Genomic DNA, 19596 nt, shown 5'->3' with positions numbered 1-19596 from the left:
AGCATTCAGGGCATAAAGTCGACAGTCATTGCGCGCGGGATGAATCCAATCAGAATAAGAGTGATGAATGTATCTACGCGTACATCTACATAAATCTCTCTGTTGTATATATAAATGTAATCGAATTATAATTTAAAATTATTACTTTGTAGAAATTTTTTATTCCTTGTCCAGATATTTAATATTAAAAATATTATAATATTATAATATTAAAAAATTGCCGATCCTCGAGCCAAAATTTTCTCCTATTTTAAAAATTTCAAGTGTCAGTCTAATATCTATTTTGATTTTAAATAAATTTTGATATTTTAAATTATCCTTTTTAAAACTATTTAATTTATAGTTTCCGAAAGTTCCTTTTTTGAATTTCTAAGTAATAAGTGAGAAACTGTTGAGATAAAATAGAAGAACTCAATTCTTATAAATTAAATCTATCAAAAATTTTATCAAATTTTTTTAGAATCTAAATGTGAGGAAATTGAAGTTAAAAATAAAAATAAAATTTCGACTCAGATCTCTCCTTTGAAAGACGATATCATTTCATCAATTTCAGCTGAGAAAGATCCGAATCCGCCAAGGAAATCTACGATTGAAGTCTTTCTCGTTCGGGGACGTTGCTGGAACACCGCGTGCATATGTATCAGCTGATCGCCGGCAAACTCTCACCTCGCATGGTTCGCGCGCACGCGTCGAACGTCATGAATTCGCGCGTAACGCGATGCCGCGAGAGAATGCAGTATGTATAAAAATAATCCGTCGCGCGCATTTGCGCTCTGGATATCGCGACATAATTGGCCGGAATCTTCGGCCGTAACTAATTACGGGCCCGGTATATAATAAGGGCGCTCGGGCGGCGCCGCGGCACTCTTACGCCAAGAGATTTATTGCGAAAGAAATTTGAAAGCTCTTCCTCCTCCCGGCGCGTCGTCCCCGAGAGGCTCCGATTAATTTTGAAAGGCGGTGGAGTTGCGCGATCGCGACAGGAAAACGCAACGTACGGTTTCGCTGGAAATCTACGACGGTTTTTGTTGCTTAATTCCGCTTTCACGGGCGAATCGCCGACGTAAAATAAGAACGCAGTGTATAAGACAAATTCAGTTAGACAGAGAAGCATAAATTAAATAAATAGTTATTTATCTCAATCGTGAACAATTAATCTGATATTTTAGAATATTCCTCCAGTGGAGAAAGGATTATAAGACTGCAAGTGCTTAGTCATGATGTAACAATGCGCTGTTAAAATGTTCATTCCGTTATTTTTTTAACGCATAATTAAGACAGGATAATTTATCGATGAGTCAATAGCTTCTAGTGACTGGATGAGAGAAAGGGAGAGAGTGGGAATTTCCCGGCTATGCAATAACATGCTCGAATTCAATCTCCGATCGAATCTGAGGGGTTTCTGACTTACGACAGGTTTGACACCGTCATCGACGTCCGCGCTTGCATTGTGGCCGCCCAGAATTGCGCAGTGGAATAATTTCGTAGTGCGATTTATTAACCGGAAGAGATTTCCGCGCCGAAGCAAGCTGCAATCGCAAGATTACACACGTGTGCACGTAAACGTGCTAAAATCGCGTCTGGCAATTCCAAATGCTGTGTTATGACATGTCGATTTCGCGCGCGCGCGCGCGCGAAAATTGTTTCCCCGCGTGCCGATACATAATCGAGATACACGCTTGACTCATTTCTTTTCGTTACACAATATTCGATTTCGTCATACTTCTGTACTTTTTATAACAATCGCACCAGTTCCCCGCTATCTGTCAAGGAAATAAGTTCGCGATAATTTTCTAAAGTTACGATAAATATTAAATACTAAAGGAAAAAAATTTCGTCAGAGATGTAGTCGGTCTTGGCATGTAAATCTATTCGGAAACGTGGCTTCTCCACTATCCGTAATGATTTTCAATCTCCCGTTGATTAATTAGAAACATAAAAATGTCTTGGTATTCAATTTAATGCAAATTAAGAATAACGTAAAAACATCGTATATATTTCAACTATCTTCCAGACGATACACGCGAGGTTCTCGTTTATAGCAATGATATTGAAAAGGAGGCTCCATTTCGACGAGCCATCGAACGATCGTTAAGAAATACGTAACCGCGTCCCGTCGAAAGATACTGACAGGCATATAAAATATGGCAATAAATGTCCGCCCGAATATGGGCTCGATAAGCGGAAGCGCGTCGGCGAAATTCGAAGGGCGGATGAAGGGAAGATGAAGAAGGTCAAATATATTGTATCGAAGCTTGCCTCGATCTTCAAGCCATAGAATCTGACAAAGTCGATCATTCCTTTCATCTATCAAGTTTTTTCAGTATAAATTTATCATCTTTCAAGTGCGATCTTTGGCGCATTCAGGAAGATGAACATGTAAACTTAATTCTAAAATTTTGCTGTAGCGTGCCTCGAAATATGATGACTCGCGGTTTGAATATCTTGTTGCGTCCGTTATTTATTCTCAAATTTTGTTCTCTATATGTCCTTATCATTTATTTATCGACCAAAGCTTGTTACTTATCAGACATGTAAAAGCATCTGAGAACTTAAAAGGCGAATTGAAAATTCCCAGAGAGCGAATAATAATTGCATCGGTACACCAAGATAATTAATAACAATAAAAAGAAATGGAAAGTTAAAATAAGCAGTCGTTGGCGGCAAGTAGAATGCAACGACTGACAACAATACCAACGACGATGACGGGAAAGCAATATCATATAAAATCGGCAAATTTAATGGAATATGTCTACAAGAAATCTAAATGCGGGAACATCTCTCATCGTTGGGATAATAATCGTTACTTAAGTCATGCCATGCGAACGGAATTTTCGTGACGCGAGCCTTCGCTATGTCGGGAGCTCGTCGGGAGCTCATCGGGAACGGGAGACACTTTCAACGAACAATACGCTATTCAGCCAATGGCTGCGTCGAGATAATGATGGGCGGCATAATAGACCTGCAAGAGGTTGGTGTTGCTCTCTGGATTATCAAGAGAGGGAAGAAAAATCAATAACAGTGTTGTTTAATTAAAGCGTTATATATGATTTGTCATTAAAAGTAAATTAATTTTTGAAATTAATTAAAAAAATTAAATAAAAAGCTTAAGATGAGAGATTAATATGAAAGAATAAGATAAATGATTAATACAAATGACTAATACAAGATTTAAGATGAAATAAGAGAAAATACATATTATGTAATTCAATATAAAATAAATGTAAATTTTTAAAAAAAGGCTGCTTTTTGCGATTTTGCAGTTGCTCGAAAGATGTATGCTCTTCCTAGGTACAGCTATACAATTTCGTAATAACAGTGTGGGAAAGAGATTCTCGCTCGTGAGGCTGAGTATACAGAGCGGGATGAGTTGGCACACGTTTACCCTACTAAACTTAATGTAAGCTGGAGAACCGCGCGGCGTCAAGCTAATTACGTACGGCGAAGCGTACGTTAACTTTTAATTCCGGAATTACATATGTGGCCGACACCCAATTAGGAGAGCGCCCGTATACCGGGGCCACCGGGGGAAGCGCATAATCGCTATTAAAGTTGCAGTAGCAACGGCATCACTCGCAACACCTGGGATAACATTAGGCAAGACGTCGCGCTTGGATGATAGTTTCGCTGTGTGAAAAGTCGAACCTGATTTTCTCAAGAATTTAATTTTCTCGGTCCTGCCTTCTCCCTCCCCCCCCCTCCCCTCCTCCCTCTCCTCACGATCTTCTCATTCGAATCTCGATCGTCGGGATAATTGTGCTGGACATTAATGAACGCAAAAAAGAATTTAAAAAGACGCTAAAAGATAATAAGTTGTAAAGTACAATTAAGATATTCCCTACACTCTGGCAATTATCGGCTGTAATAATTAATTAACGGTCATCGCACTCGCGCGATCGATAAGCAGCACGTACTTCTTCGCTTTGTGGCAAATTATTCATTCAATCGCGAATATAATGATTATCTTCCGAATACGAAATTAGAAAAAGGAAAGAAGTTGCTAATATTTGGAGTAAATATTCCCTTAATTAGTCACTTCTCTTAATTGGTTACTAACCACCCCATTAATAATGCGGACATGTCGCACCCGTAATTACATATCGCTATATAAACATGGTGTATATAAACATGATGTATATATGTATATACACATTTTGCGCGCATCATACGTATTAGTCTACATTCGAATTATACCAATGTAATGCACGGTTTCAAGTGACAGATGCCAATTACGATAATCTATAACATTTCGCCGACATCTGTCGATAAGCTCAATTGAATGTCATTTGTATAAAGCGAGCGAGCAACATAACTTTATACAGATATAATTTTATTACAGATAATCGAAAAATTGTCATCAACTGTATGACTATGTCATCGGATTAAAGAACAAATTTCTTCGAGCACACAAACATTTCCCCTCACAATGACTCTAAATATTCGTTCGTGCAAATAATGAACACACGTCACCGTCAGTGGATTAACCATACAAATCACCGGGCGTTGCAAGAGCTCTATATTCAGTCGTCCGGGAAGGAAGAGCATTAACGCAATTAAGCGGTAATCACGCGATTCGCGCACGGTGTACACATACTTTTACAATACCGCGAGTTTAATGGATTTTATGTCGCCGTACTTTGACCTCGTCGGCCAGCGGCCCCGCTCCCGTCGTCCGCAGCCCCTGTCGTCCCGAGGACCACCCCCGGCGGCCGGGAGGCAGACGGAGCAGGAGGAAAATAATTGGTGCTCGCGAAATCGATACCGCACGTGCACCGTCACACCGTATGTACATACATCATGTGTGTATATAGATGTATATACATATATATGTACATTATATATATATATATATGTATATCATCACGTTTACGCGCTCGCCCCTAGAGATTCGGCCGAGCGAGTCACGGTGTAACGTAATGTTACATTGCAATGTCAAATGACAATTCGATGTAAATTGCACGGATCGATGTGATGAACGTAATGCTCTGCGAAATTTTCAATTGCAAATAACTGGGAATAATAAAAAAAGACAAAAAAAATATAATATCTCAGATTAATTTCTGCAAATGGCATTCTATTAACGAAAACAATGATTAAAAGTTACGCTGTATAATTATATTATATTTCCTATCAAGGAAACATTACGGTTCAAAATTATAACGAGATGCGCAATGTTCGTCGACCCTCCATATAAGGATGTTAATTTCATGCTCGTAATTTTCTATGAAAACGCCAATGTAAAACGTCACATCTATTATGATAAGACGTTAATGGCATGCCAAACAAAAATGCAAAAGCCCTAATTCGCCAATGACTTTTCGCGCTCATTTTGCAGATGTACGCATCCCAAGACACACGCTTTCTCTCATGAATTGGATAAAATAAAAAAGAAAGAATATACCGGATTGTTAATACGACGTAGCCATTAAGGCCGCCGGCGAGCGGCAGGCCGTGAATGTTAGAAATCTTCTGTAAGCAGAGCGTATACGCCACCCGTTATAGACCGAGCACAAAAAAAAAAAAAATCTATAGCGGCATATGTTTCGTGAACGCGATCGCGGAAATCCTGAGATTCCTCCAAGGGATTAACGAGAAAGTCTAACGATAGCGATTTCTGCGCAGTGAAAACATTCTTAATTATACGATCATAATGATGTAGAAACATCGAATTCATCGAAAGAGATATTACTGAAAGCTAATTTAACACTGGATCGAAATATTACGCACACTTGGGCGCGCAGAATTTAGATAATTTATTCTGACGGTTGTAAAAAAAAATTTCTTTCTCGATATAAAATTTTTTCAATTCGCCAAGCATCGATAGCAGCAACGCATGATTTACGCATTTTTATGTATTACCCATGCTATTGCGCGAAAAGCGAGAGGGACGCGAACTTGTATACGGCTTACGATAATGTAATGTCGCTTTCTCGGACGTAAGAAGAGCAACGGAACGAAAGCAGCGAGTCGGAGCCGATGGCACACCCCGCCTTTTGACACGCCACAAGCGCATGCATTGTTCCCGCACTTACGCGAGCGTGGAGTTACGCGACGCGCAAGTGGCTTTTTCTCGCCACTGCGAACCAGACTCCGGATACTTTTATTCCTACAACAGGAGACTGCAATAGGTTCATATGATAGCGAATACTCCAAGGCAGATAAATAAATTTCTCCGTTTCGACATTTATTAGAGAGTCTAAAGAGGCTTCTGGAGGTTTCATATTTGAAATATCGAGAGATTGGAATAAGAAAAACGTCACATCCAATTTGTACTTGTTATATACATCAAGCAATCTCGCGCCAAATATAATAATGTGCAATAAATAAATTTCTTGCAGAAAGTGCGCCAATAATAACGAATGGAAAAAAAAACTCGCGCGAAAACGCAAATTGTTGTGGTGCAAATTCTTCCGTTGCGGAACAGCACGGTGATAGATACGAAATCTCCCTTTCGCTCTGATAATGACGCATCGCGATAATATCCCGCTTGGTACTACCAAAGGAGCGCGCACGCAACCGTGGCCGAATATGATACTCGACGGGGCTAATTATGCGTGCAACTTGGAGCGAATGATACGGGCGGCAGGAATGAAATATGAAAGAAGCGAACAAGAGAATGGCAGAGAAGGAAGGAAGTAGAAAAAAAGGATAGAGAAAAGACAAGACGACGGAGGAGGAGAGAAGGGACACGTGCCGCGAGCGAGGAAAGCGTGAACTTTTACATAATTAGCGGCTGTACATGCCGGACTCATTAATTGTCGACGATCGTTAAAGCGACGTGCATGCGCACGCCAATCCTTTGTTACTGATTGGCGTGTTAATTATATCGCTGCCGATTTAAACTTGCACGTTGCCCCTCACGTGAGGGTCGCGATTGATGTGATATGGAACGTGGATGAAAACTGTGTTATCAACGCTTCGAAATGAGCATAAAACAATTGCATATGTCGTCCCTATGTATTTTGTGTGTCAAATATTAATATAATACATTTTTAACAAATTCAAAATAAATTTTTTCAAAAATATTATTGTGTAACATAATTACACTAATCAAAAATTCTAATAAAAAAGAAAAATTAATTTGCGATATTTATCGTATTCCATATCAAAACCATCGCGTTAAATCATCGCGGAAAAAAACATTTCCAACAAAAATTGCACGAACACTCCGAGATATGAATTATTGTTATCATGCTTGCGTGCTGAAGCGCGATGAAAGGCGCAGAGAAAGACGGGCCCCTTTCGAATAAACGCGAGAAATTCGGGAAATGATATAAAACATCCACGGAATCATCCGCTGTTGCTATTCGAGCATCTCGTAGCAATTTCTTAAATTAATTAATATACCTACATATATTAATTAATTAATATATGTAGGGGAAAAGAAAGAAGAGCTTTGCGCGCAACGGAAACTCGTCAGATATACTTATGCTGTAACATTATGACATAATGCAGATACATGCGTATAAACTGGTGTGGGTAGATTAGAGATTTCTGTCTTTTCCGTTCAGCGATCAGGCGCGCGCGCGTGTATATTCCTTGTAATAATAAAAAAAAAAAATTACGATTACGCGCGCGTATCATAAAAATTCACGAGCATCGCCCACTTTTCATCCGCTCTCTTCCGCGTAGATTTTTTTTCCCGTCCTTTTTCATATAGGATTTAAGGATATATTGCTACGTGACACGCGATAAGATCGAATCGATATTCGAGGTTGTAAAGTAACAGTTATGGCGAATAAAATTGACAGTCACAATAGCGGATCGTGTTCCGGCATACGGTACGTGATCTTGACGCAATTTCATTCGAGAAGATAGAGGCATTCGCACGGCGCGCGCTGAGAATCATAGCAAATCGAAAATAATTTACAATGACGTAAGTCAAGTCATTTGCAATGTATATTTACGTAATGATCTCGTCGCTTTTAAATCACGCTAACCGGCTTCCATCCGCATCCTTCCGAAACGCGACCTTCTCAACCCACGATCCTTCGAAGAGATCCGCTTACGTCACGCTTAAATTCGGCAACGATTAACGTCACGCAAGTGTAAACGATCTCGTTCGATAGCCGCGAGCGGGTCGCGCGATACGCACTTTATTTGCGCGAATTTTCGCATCGCGCGACTGAGCGACAATAACGAGCCGACAATCTGCCATTGTTCGCCGGATTGAGAAAGAGAGACAGAGAGAAAGAGAAATCACGCCTACGCTCCCTAAACGACGACAAGTGCGATTATTTATCACAACGATGACACTCGGCAACGGGTAGTCCATTAAGTGAGGGTTGAAGATTTCAACGATCCCGGTCGCGAATTACTCACTTGATCGTTCGCGGTCGCGCGCGAATTTTGATCGATCAATTTCAATCTACGTCGCCCGAGTATGTGGATCGGGATCGTTTACGATGCATTAAAGCGTCCCGAGAGCTTGTCGTCGTCTTCGTGATACAAGAAACATTTTTATCTCCGACGTGATCTCGACGTGTATCGCTTCACGTCTCGTTACCTTCGAAACCGCAGCGGCGATAAGTCCCCCTAAGTCCCTCGATATCGATCATCGTCCACGTGCAATTGCGACGATTTTCCCCTACGGGAAAGAGAAGTGGCGCAAGGACGCCGATGAATGAAAGCGAGTAGGCCGCGCTCGAATAGGCTCGCTTCGAAGCCGAAACGAAGTGGGCCCCGCGACATTTACGACCGTTTTTAATAGCACGATTGATATTTAATAGTCCTGAATATCAATGTGACACATAAATTCAACCGCGTAAAATTTTCTCATCATTATATATCGAACGTATAGAAAAAACATATCAAAAGACGCTTGTGTCAAATATAGCCGGATGAGCCACATGTGTATACATATATGTATTTTCCGGAACAAAATAGCATTTTCAAAAATGGCTTATTGTTAGATTAAAAATAAAGATGAAAAATATATATCTAATTTTATAAGCTGGAAGAGAGAAAGCGATTTAAATTGCCATAGTATTTCAACATTATGCCGGTCAAAAACCTTCGCTAACAATGCGTTGCAATGCTACTTTCTAATTAGTCTCTTAATTCATCGAAAACTACCGGTCAAGCGATTTCTCCCAGAAACCGATGCACGAAATAAAATTCCCGGTAATTAGAAATTAAGAGTGACGATAAATTCATTATCGGATAAGCACGTGATATTCATATATAAACCGCCTGATTAAAGATCGCGCTTTTTCAACTGAGTAATTATAAGCAGACTGTATGTACGTAAAAAAGAAAACCTATACGACGGACATTTCGGCAGAGCCGCTATTATCTAGTCATATGATCTGTCACAGTAGATTATTATCTGAGCTATAAATCGAGATAGGTATCTGCTTGACCCGGCGACCCGAAGGCGTAACGGTTTATTTAGCCGGTTCTTTAGGAAAACTACCGCCACCGCAGTTGTACAACGGTCGTCTTCATTAAATTGTAATTCCTAAAGCGACGCAGAACAAGAATCGCCGCCCCCGGCAATCGCGATTACCACGCGAAGCATCGATTTATGCCCTTGCCTTTTTATCATTGACAAGCTGCCTATATGAAAACGTTTTCATTTCTTTGCACTTTGTTTGAAATGTGCATTATGCTGGTAATGTATTACACAAAAATAAATACATAATAAATTCAAGAAGAAAATTTTAAGATTTAGAAATATTTTATTTTGAAAATAAAAATATAGAGAGAGGATTAGAGCGAGTTCTGCGCGAAAAGCGGAAGTTTCTAGCTACGTCGTTGTAGAAAAATTTTAAGAGTAATCGAACTGTCGATGAACCTGCAGCGATGCAGGAATACAATTTCGTGCTACTAATGGAACACTTACTCAAGAGTAATTCGCTCACTCTTTTTCTTTCTCTTTCTCTAAAAGGTTGATTTTATATGAATCAACTTAATCGTTCTCGCGCAGGCCAATAAATACGTAACATCAACGGTAAACTTCAATCGAGCGCCGACTCGTCTCTTCCGACTCTCGAGTGACCTTCGGCAAAGTTATTCTTTCATCGATAATCAATACAAGCCACTAACTGAAGACGTATCCGTAGACATACTCGTCGACAAACAAAACGCACACTGAAAAGTCTTTATAGAAAGAACGCGTGACCGCAAATTAACATGACAGCTTAATAGAACTCAATTTTAAAAAGTACGTATCCTAAACGCGGTGCGATTATAACTTTGCGATGTACATGATATTCCCGGCAGTTATTCCAGTGAGTAATCGATATGATGGACACCTAATCTGTACTCGATGGACCTAGCAATAAAATGCCGTCACTTCAAAAATTCATATCAATTGACAGGGGAAGATATTTTTCTCAAATAGATATAAAAAATTCTCCATTTTTCAAAATTAAAAATATTTATTAAAATTATGTCTTGTAATAGAATGAGGGAGATGTCTTGAATATAAAAATTAAGTAGTAATTAAGTATATAAAAAATAATGCAAAATAATTAAATAGAAAATTAAATTAAAAAAAAAAGAAGTTAATATATTCTTTCATTTATAAAAATTTTTAAATTATTCTTTCTTTCTCTTCTTCCTCTAAATGTATCTTATTATATAAATATATATATGAGAACGTGTTTTTTTTTTTTATTTCGGAGCAGAGATGAACAGAAAGACTACGTAAGCGATCCTTACAAAATTAATGTAACCCCGCTCTACGAGTTCATCACAGATAATTCTTGAAATTATTTCGCATCACTACCATCCGACTGTACCTTCTAATCGAACATAATTCGAAGAAGGCGAAAAAAGATGAAAGAAACGCAAGGCCGCTGCTGGATCATTGCCGTCGTCCTCGCTCTCGCGATTCGTTTCCGTGCAGTATGCGTGTGTATATATCTATCAGATGGTTATTACTTACAGAGTTCTCTACCTATGTCATTGTCTACCAGGTATACTATTGACTCGCGGTTATTGGAATCTTTTGCAAAGCGATTTCCTACCTAGCCAGGGCTGCGTTAACGACTGGAACGATTATAAACCCTGGGGTAATTAAACCTGAGATGATTAGACCGCGCCGGTTGTAATGAATGTTTTTAACGAGTGTTGTCTTTGATCGTATGGTATTAATAGATTCACCCGTTACATCGATTTCATCACGATGGATCTTAATTAACCGAAGATGCGGAAAGGACGATTGCGGATATATATGCAAGAACGATCCGAGTTTTTTGACGATCCTACATTTCTTGGCAAACAGCGGATCTTGAAAGTTTCTTATGAAAAGGAAGAGATCAATGGCCTGTTGCCGATTATACTTGGATAATGATTGTACATCATTTCGCGGAGATCACTTAACACGAAATCAAATGCATGAAAACGGAAACACTCGAAAATTTACTCCGCAGGAGATAACGAATTTTTAAAAAATCCGAACACGCAAGTTCCAAGACCATGAAGAAAAGAGATGGAGAGAAGGAACAGGATAATGTTACTGCATAAGGATCGGCGACTATGTCGCGTGGGTGTTGCTCGGGCCCTGTACCGGCTCTAAATGCGGGTATCCGTACATGAAATAGCGCCTTACTAGCGTTATCTCCTTGGTAGGTGCGATATGCTGCGTGGAGCCGAACTTGTCGCCATATTGTCGCGTAGGAGTGTTGCTCGACGGGATGCATTCTTTTACATTTTTCTTCCGCTTTTAAATTTTTCTCCTTTCTCTTTCTACTTTGCATATAGCGATCCCTCTCGCAAATTTGAGCGACGATTTTAATAGGACATTGATGCTGACATTCATTTAAATGTTATCAAGATGAGTATTAATCGATAGCATTGAGATAAATAAAAATAGTCTGCATTGATAAATTAATTAAAAATCGTATTAATTAATCCTCATATATTGCAAAAGCAAATAAACGATAAGCTAGGATTATACATTACTTTATAATTTTTACAATTATTTAGCATAAAAAAAAATATTCTAGCAAAAAATGAATTCGTTTAAAAGTTATATGCCAGCTCATCAATATATCCTCCACATTCGCGAAATTTCGATATCGGCGGGGCTTTGCCGGGTTGTGGTGCTCTATACTTTGCGTCAATTTGCGAACGTCCGTGCCGTTTGCTCTAACCAAGGGGGGAAACAAGGACCGGGGATAGTCCAGAAATAAAGGGCGCAAACTGATTTCGCGAATGCACGTGCGCGCGAGCGAGCGTAATTTAATCGCGCGGTCTGCCTAGCCCGCGGGGCTAAGGCTTTAGCCATGCTCGTCGATCAAAACTTCTTTTACAGATAGCCCCTGATGATACGTCCCGGGGGCTACACCTGCTCGTGATACGCCACTTTGGCGTAACCTGTCCCGCGCGAGAGCGAACGAACGCGTCTATGTGTTATATAATACGAGATCGCGCGGCGTCCAGAGATACCGCGGACTAACATCGATACCGGTGGTCATGATGGTTATACTGGTTACAGAGGTTTGTCTGGGCATGGAAGAGTGAGTGCTGGCTGTAATACGGGTACAGTCTCTCAGCTAAGCATTCGCGAACGCAGCTATTCGATGCTACGTTGACTCTCATGCGACCGTTATTTGAGGTAGAGAAATCTGAAGATATTTAGTTCGATATTTACCTCGATAAAAAAAAATACTGCAGGTTCAAAAATCAGGAATTCAAATCAATATCATATTTCTGATTCAATTCGGAGGATAGAAAAAATATGTTACAAAATTTTAGTTCTCGATTCCAGAGAGAGAATATGGAAAAATATCAAGATTTCGAATTCCAAAATATAAGTCATAATTGAATTGTAAATGATTCAAGTATAATTCAGAGCTCTCTCTCTCTCTCTCTCTTTCTCGAATAAGAAAAATATATTTTATGAAATTTCAATATTATGCAGATTTTCTCGCTGAAAAAAAATGCATATTTCGCGCGGGACGGAATTTGCATATTTTATTTTGAAAATATATATTTTTTTTTTCGCTCAATAAAATTGTAATATCTCTGGAATTTATATTTTTTCATGATTAATTCTATTTATTTTCAGATGTCTGTCCAGAATTCAAGGACAGCTAAATTAGATAGTGCAGGAAACAATTTTCGTAAAAAAATTATCTCGAGATTTATCAGAAGAGAAATATGAGAATTAAATAAAATTAACTTAAACTTCTCAGAAATTGATATCATCTGGAAATAATGATATCTAGCGGTTAAAATGCAGCCAGTTAAAATGCAAAGTGTTGAAAACTCGACACGGACACAATTGAGAGAAACGTGAAGGTTTGCATTCCGAAATGCAACCACGATCAAAGATGCGTAGATATGGCCGTAGTGAGATACCGGAGTTTATCGTACGTACGATTAAGATTCACTTGTCTGCTCGTTCGCATTACGTATCGAATTACGCATGATTACGGCGTACGTGTATTAAAACAAGGAACGATCAATTTAGCCGCGATCTTTGCGGAATCGGCGAACCGATGACGATGACGCCTCGTACGCGACGAAGCTAATATTACTCGTAATAACCGCGCACGGGAGAACCATTAGATGGCACGAAAAATGTGTTTTCCATTATCCGCAGGAACACGCTGGGCGTGAGGAATCTCCTCGCTAAGAAGCGAAGACTTGCACACGGCCGTGACACGCGGATTACAGCAAGTGCGTGCGGCGTAAATTGTGACGTAAAAGACTCGTTGCACTGACCTCGGTCAGCGGTAACAAAAATTGAATCAAATTTATGGAAAATTTAATTCTGAACAAAAAGCTTGCGATAAACATAAGTCGAAAAATGCTTCCTTAAAAAGGTAGCGCCCAAAAACTTCTAAAATCACGATTATTTTATATATATTTTTACAAATATTAGGGAAAGTATGTGATTTTTAACAAAAAGTACCGAGACAAAAGTTGTAGAGAATTAAATTATCTTTCAAATGAGGTCAAAGTGGTTATAGTACATTCTATTAGATTTTGAAATAACCAGTTTCAATAAAATATACAAAAAAGTATTTTTTTGATTATCGACATTAGAGCTTTTTATCTCTTATCTCAAGACCTATATCGAGTATCTAACTACATTCATATTGATCTCATTTGAAAGATAATTTAATTCCCTACAACTTTTGTTTCGGTACTTTTTAAAAAAAACGCATATTTTTCTTGTTATTTGTAAAAATGTATAAAATAACCGTGATTTCAGAGGTCTTTGGGCTTTAACTTTTTAAGAAAACATTTTTCGAATCATGTTTATAGGAAATTTTTTGTTCAGAATTAAATTTCCTATAAAATCCCAAAGTCCGACCAGAACATTTGGACCCATCCTGTATAACAATGTAAACTTAAAAAGAAAAGTTGAAATTTCAATTAAACCATTTGGCTGGAAATTTTCGTGTATTGCGCAGAGACTTCAGTTTTTATTTTAAGAAATCTTGGACAGCGTCGATGTCTCAGCGTACTGTACTCTACGCGTGTGTCGAGGCGAAATCACGAGGAGGAGACACGCACATTGCGTATGCCGCATCTAATGAGTGCGGCTTAAATGCGAATCTAATATCAAATCTTTCCCCATCGTCGACCGAACATCCCCCGTCTTTCCCGACTTTTCCAAGCGGTTTGCCGATTACGTGAGTCGAATCGAAATGAATCTGCGAGTTTACCGGATGGTCTCCCTTTACGGAAAGCATTAACGACTTTCGCTTAACGAGTCAGTAGGAAATAAAAAAAAAAAAAATTGACATATAACGATTTAAATTTTACGACTCTATTCTAACAAAGATTGTATCAATATTGACATAGAAGAGATGTAGAAATGCAAATGCGATTGAAGGATACGGCGGTGAAGTATGAAAAACGATTAAGAGGAATACAAACGTGAGACACTGGGAGAGATGATATAGTAAGATGATCTCAGACGAGAGTCTCTCATAATAAAGAAGATTAAACACACGTGCCGTGGGAGACGGGTATCGCGCGCGAGGATCGTTTCCTTACGACAAGTCGTAACTTTCTACGTATGTCCTTTTTAATGCCGATCCTCACGCACTTAATCGTTCTCGCGCGGTTGCATGAAATTCGTATTCGCGATATCTACATCGCGGAACAAATCGCGGAAGATGAAGGAAGCTGCACGTGGCGAATCTACGCAACTTCCGCTTTCCGAAGAATTATTCATATTTCTTCGAGAAATTATCGACACGATATGAACGCTTTCGTTTACTACCGTGTATATCTTCGTCATTTTTGATTGATCGCAGACAGCGTGTATGTTCGCGCGCGCGTATACGTGTGGCGTGCCAACAATCCTTAACATAAGTACATAATTGCGAGTTCAACGACTGTAAACAAGAGTCTCGCCGGTGGCACTTTTCCTAGGAGCTCGCTCGGCACGACGAGAATCTATTCGCGGTAACGTGGAATCTATTTCTGCGCACGGCCTTGTGAAAAACGAGAGCGCGGTGTGCGATTGATATTGACTCGTTATCATTAGTTGCCCCGATAACTACGCCGTAATTACGGGTGGCTGGGACTAGGAGTCTCGAGAAAGAACGAACGAAAAGTGATCATTACGTATCGCAACACGGGTAATTTCAAACTAGTTTGACTAACAGACAACGTGTTTTCACCTCAAGGACGCTCGAGCGGAAAATCTGGTCGTCGCGGTTATTAACAAATAAAGTCTTTCGAGCTTCGGCTTTTCGCGAAAAGATCCCTATATCTCCGGGCGATGTAACGATCTACGATCGCGATCTATACGAGAAATATCGCGTGCTATGGGCGATTCTACGGTCGGTATGCGTTTTTGCCGTGATTATAGTTATAATTGGCTCTAACCGCACGGTGTGCGGAGTCGAAGCAGCTACTGGTCTATGAGAAAAATTCTCAGCCACTGCAACGCGTCAATTATTTTGCAGCGAGATGGAAGCGTACAGTCGTCAGTGGTGCGCGTTTCGAACCAACAATTTTTGCGAATATCGATATCAGTTATTGGATATCATCGATAAAAATAATGTATCGCGGAAAAAAATATATATTAAAAGTCTGTTTATATATTTTATATATATATATACATTAGAATAATTTCAACATCCAACATAAAGAAAGATATACTAACAATAAGAAGAAAAAATTCGTGTCATTAAAAATTCGCGGTCAAAGCTCCGCGTTGTAATTTGTTACCATGCTCAAGAGTATGACTCTGAAAATTGGAATAGCGGATGATTCACAAAGCTGTCCTCTCCCTCCCTCCCTCTCTCTCTCTCTCTCTCTCCTTCTCTTTTACAAAGGAGTCGAAAATGGAAATGTCCGGGTACAATGCGAAGCGGACTTCTCATCAAGAATTCGCGATGACGAACCGTGTTTTTGCGTCGCGGAGGAGTTTTTCGCGGGAATTTTCCATGATAAAAAATATGAATTCTACATACTCCCTAAAGAAAAAAAAAAAAAAGAAAAAAAAGAAAAAAAAAATTCCAAGGTTCCCGTACTTGACGTACCTTTGTATCACTGAACTTCCTGCTATTTCTTTCCCGCGTAGACGCGAGCTCCCTTCGAGAAGTCTTACGCCCGTACACCGGCGTTCGGATTCGTGACTGGGAAGTGAGATGCACTGACCCATGACTGACCAACGAGCGGATAGGATAGTCATAGACCCGCGTGCAAGGAGGAGGCGACGCCCGTTCTCTCCGGCCAACTCCCACGTCCCATAGAGCAGCGTCTCCCGGACAGAGAGGTTAAGCCGTGCCAGGCCGAGAATTACTATATCAACCGGCAGCGCCGTGAGAGAAAGAAAGGCACTGACGATATTAATGAAACAACGTTAGTCACGTCCGCGCGTTTCATACTCGGCATCACTCGAAAGAATGTTGCGAAATGCTATTACGGTATCATCGTAGCACCGAGAGAGAGAGAGTCCGAGGGAGACTCATTATGTACGCCACACCAAAAATTATCGCGAGAAACATAACAGCATGTGCTATTGCGTCGAGATATGGCGGTTCACTGTAGAACACGAATCAAACAAACAAGGCAAAAAATCAACACGGAAATCTATAAGTTTAATAACAATAACAAATCTTTACAATATGTATGAATTTACATCAAACTAAATGTTTTTGAGAGAAAGAGAGAGGGGAAGAGAGAGAGAGAGAGAGAGAGAGAGAGAGAGAGAGAGAGAGAGAGAAGATATGAATATATAATGAACAATACATGGGGCAATAAAATTAGAAATTAAAATCAGTATAAGATACAGTTTGTCCGAACGAAAAAAGATGTAACGCATAATCTGAATAAATCTGCTATCGAATTAATATCGAACTGATTAAAACAGAAATAATCGTCTGTCATTAGAATTTATGTTCTGCATTAGCATTTCTATTTTACGTCGCATTTAGCGCTAAAGGGGACACTCAGAATTCGAGGCGAAGAGCGCATCGCGTTTGAAGTTTTAATTTTTCTATTCTAAGCGCTAATAGATTCGCCGTCGAATGTTCCATCCCGCTTTCGGTCGTTACTCCCATTACATGTCCCATTGTACTCACGACGAAAGACGACGTCGACGACGCGAGAGATGTTCGAGCGGCTATAAATAACAAAATTTCGTAAAAGCGCAGCCTAGCATTCCTCGCACGGCGATGAGTCAAAAAAGGTTGGAGGAAAGAGCGGCACCAGAAAGTACCAGGACAGCATAGGCGAGGAACGAGAACGCGTCACTTCTCATTTTTCCTGCCTCTACATCACTGTCGCGTTGCGTTAATGCGGTACTATCCCATTTGCTGTCGCGTCATCGTTCATGAGACCCCGATTAGGAGATACGTTCAAAATCTCTATGCACGTATTCTACTATCGCTAATCTACGACTGTGTCCCTCCCTTTTGATCTCACGATATAGGCTCAAATCAGCTCGTTATTGTGTTGAAGGAATTGAGCCGCATGCGAGTCATGAATTCCTAAATGAGCTCAGATAAATGAAAGGTAGAGAAAAGAGACATAAAGAGAGAGAGAGAGAGAGAGAGAGAAGAGAAAAATTATTTATCACACGGGCATGACAAATTTTATTTTCGTAAATCTGTAATTTATCGGTAATTTATAATAAAGTATTAATTGAATCTAATTTGTTGCGTTAATTTATTACTCAATTGAAGAAAAGTTAGGCTCTAATATAATAAATAATCAAAATCAGGAAAAAAGGCAAATGAGAGCTAAAGCGAAGTAAATGAGATGCAATCAAATTCTTAAAATTCGGAATTTTAAAAATTTGACTGCGCCTCATTTACTACATTTTGGTCTTTTTTTTTTCTTTTTTTTTTTCTTGGTTTCGATAATGTAATTTATTACTAATAAACTTCCGAATCTGATTAATTTAGACCGGACAAATTGATGAAGAGAGAAAAAAATATAAAAAGTACTACTAATAGTGCGCACATAAAATAATTCAATTTGTAATAATGATAAAAACATTCGAAGTACAACGTTCTCGAACGGTAAATTAAGGTCTAGTTAGTTGACACTAAAATGGCCACTTTGATGCAGGATAATAGAACGCGCGATCTCTCGCGCGACAAAGCGTAAAAATAATTTCCTTAACTGTGCGGATGTGCGTTGTCCGGTGCGTTACCGCGGGGTAATGGAAAGCCTCCTTCGCGAGATAAAACGCGGCGCGTAAATAAGCGGTCGCGTTAAGGAAGGGGAGTTTACGAGGCGCGTCATCCTCTCGCGCTTCCACCGCCCCGGCAAATTGACCGGCGCGAATATATCGCGTTACGCATCGTCGTCGTCATCCCGGCAGGATCCCCTTCTCCCTTTCCCGTGCAAAACCGCAGTCATTACTTTCACTCGGGAATCCGAAATATCGTTGTCGGAAAAAGCGGCCTGTTAGAGAGGGAACCGAGCAAAAGAACTCGGACACGCATACCACACACGCACACCACACACGCACACATTCTCTCCGCTCGCTCATACTTATGCATGAGTCCCCGCGTGCACGCACATATGGGCGCGTACCTAATACATCGCCGATGAATGATTTATGGAGCGATATCCGCTTTTTATCGGGAGCCCCTCCGATTCAGGTTGTCGTGCTCGGGGCATTGGTCGTGCCGCCGAGATTGCTCTCGCCGGAGGATGCCAGAGGCTCTCCTGCCCGAGCTGTAATTGCACTCCATCGGCGAAGATAGAGTGGGAGGAGGGAAGAATCGTAGGGAGAATCGGTTTAACGAAATCTGTTGTTAGGCGCGATCGAGGGGAGCTTCGCCGTTTATCACCCGGGGATTTAATTCCCGCGACTCGCGCGTAAGAAATTACGCGCGCAAGGTAGTACAACGATCATCGCGCTCCGCTATACCGGAGAAAGAGAAAGAGAGAGGAAAAAAAAAGAGAAAAGAGATTTATTCCTTCCGGTCTCGGATTCTCCGAGAACTCGATCCAGGCTTTTCGATCTTCGATTTATCATCGCGAAACAAACTATCGGTACGGTTATAAATTACATTACGGCCGGTATCTGTATGCTAAAAGCTTATACGGGATCGAGACTTCGTTACCTAATTCTGTCGAGGGTGCCAATGTTCCCGTAATCTCATTACGAAATCCGAAGGCCCGCCAGAATCAGATCGCGGCTCGAATATGTCGAATTAT

General features: G+C 40.1%; 1 protein-coding gene across 5 annotated transcripts in view; it reads right to left on the bottom strand.

The window, feature by feature from the left end:
- LOC126852706 (probable serine/threonine-protein kinase dyrk2) overlaps positions 1–19596 on the bottom strand; it is a 142953-nt gene that overhangs the window by 95957 nt on the left and 27400 nt on the right. The window contains exon 1 of one of the 5 annotated variants that reach the window (XM_050597788.1): positions 16461–16654. The exons of the other annotated variants lie outside the window; for them this stretch is intronic. The gene's annotated coding sequence lies outside the window, so the exon portion shown is untranslated. Of the gene's footprint in view, positions 1–16460; positions 16655–19596 lie in introns of those variants that run through there. 5 annotated transcript variants of the gene reach the window in all.

Source organism: Cataglyphis hispanica, chromosome 1, assembly GCF_021464435.1.
Source record: "Cataglyphis hispanica isolate Lineage 1 chromosome 1, ULB_Chis1_1.0, whole genome shotgun sequence".
Lineage (NCBI taxonomy): Eukaryota > Metazoa > Arthropoda > Insecta > Hymenoptera > Formicidae > Cataglyphis > Cataglyphis hispanica.
This window is presented reverse-complemented; position numbering and strand designations above follow the sequence as displayed.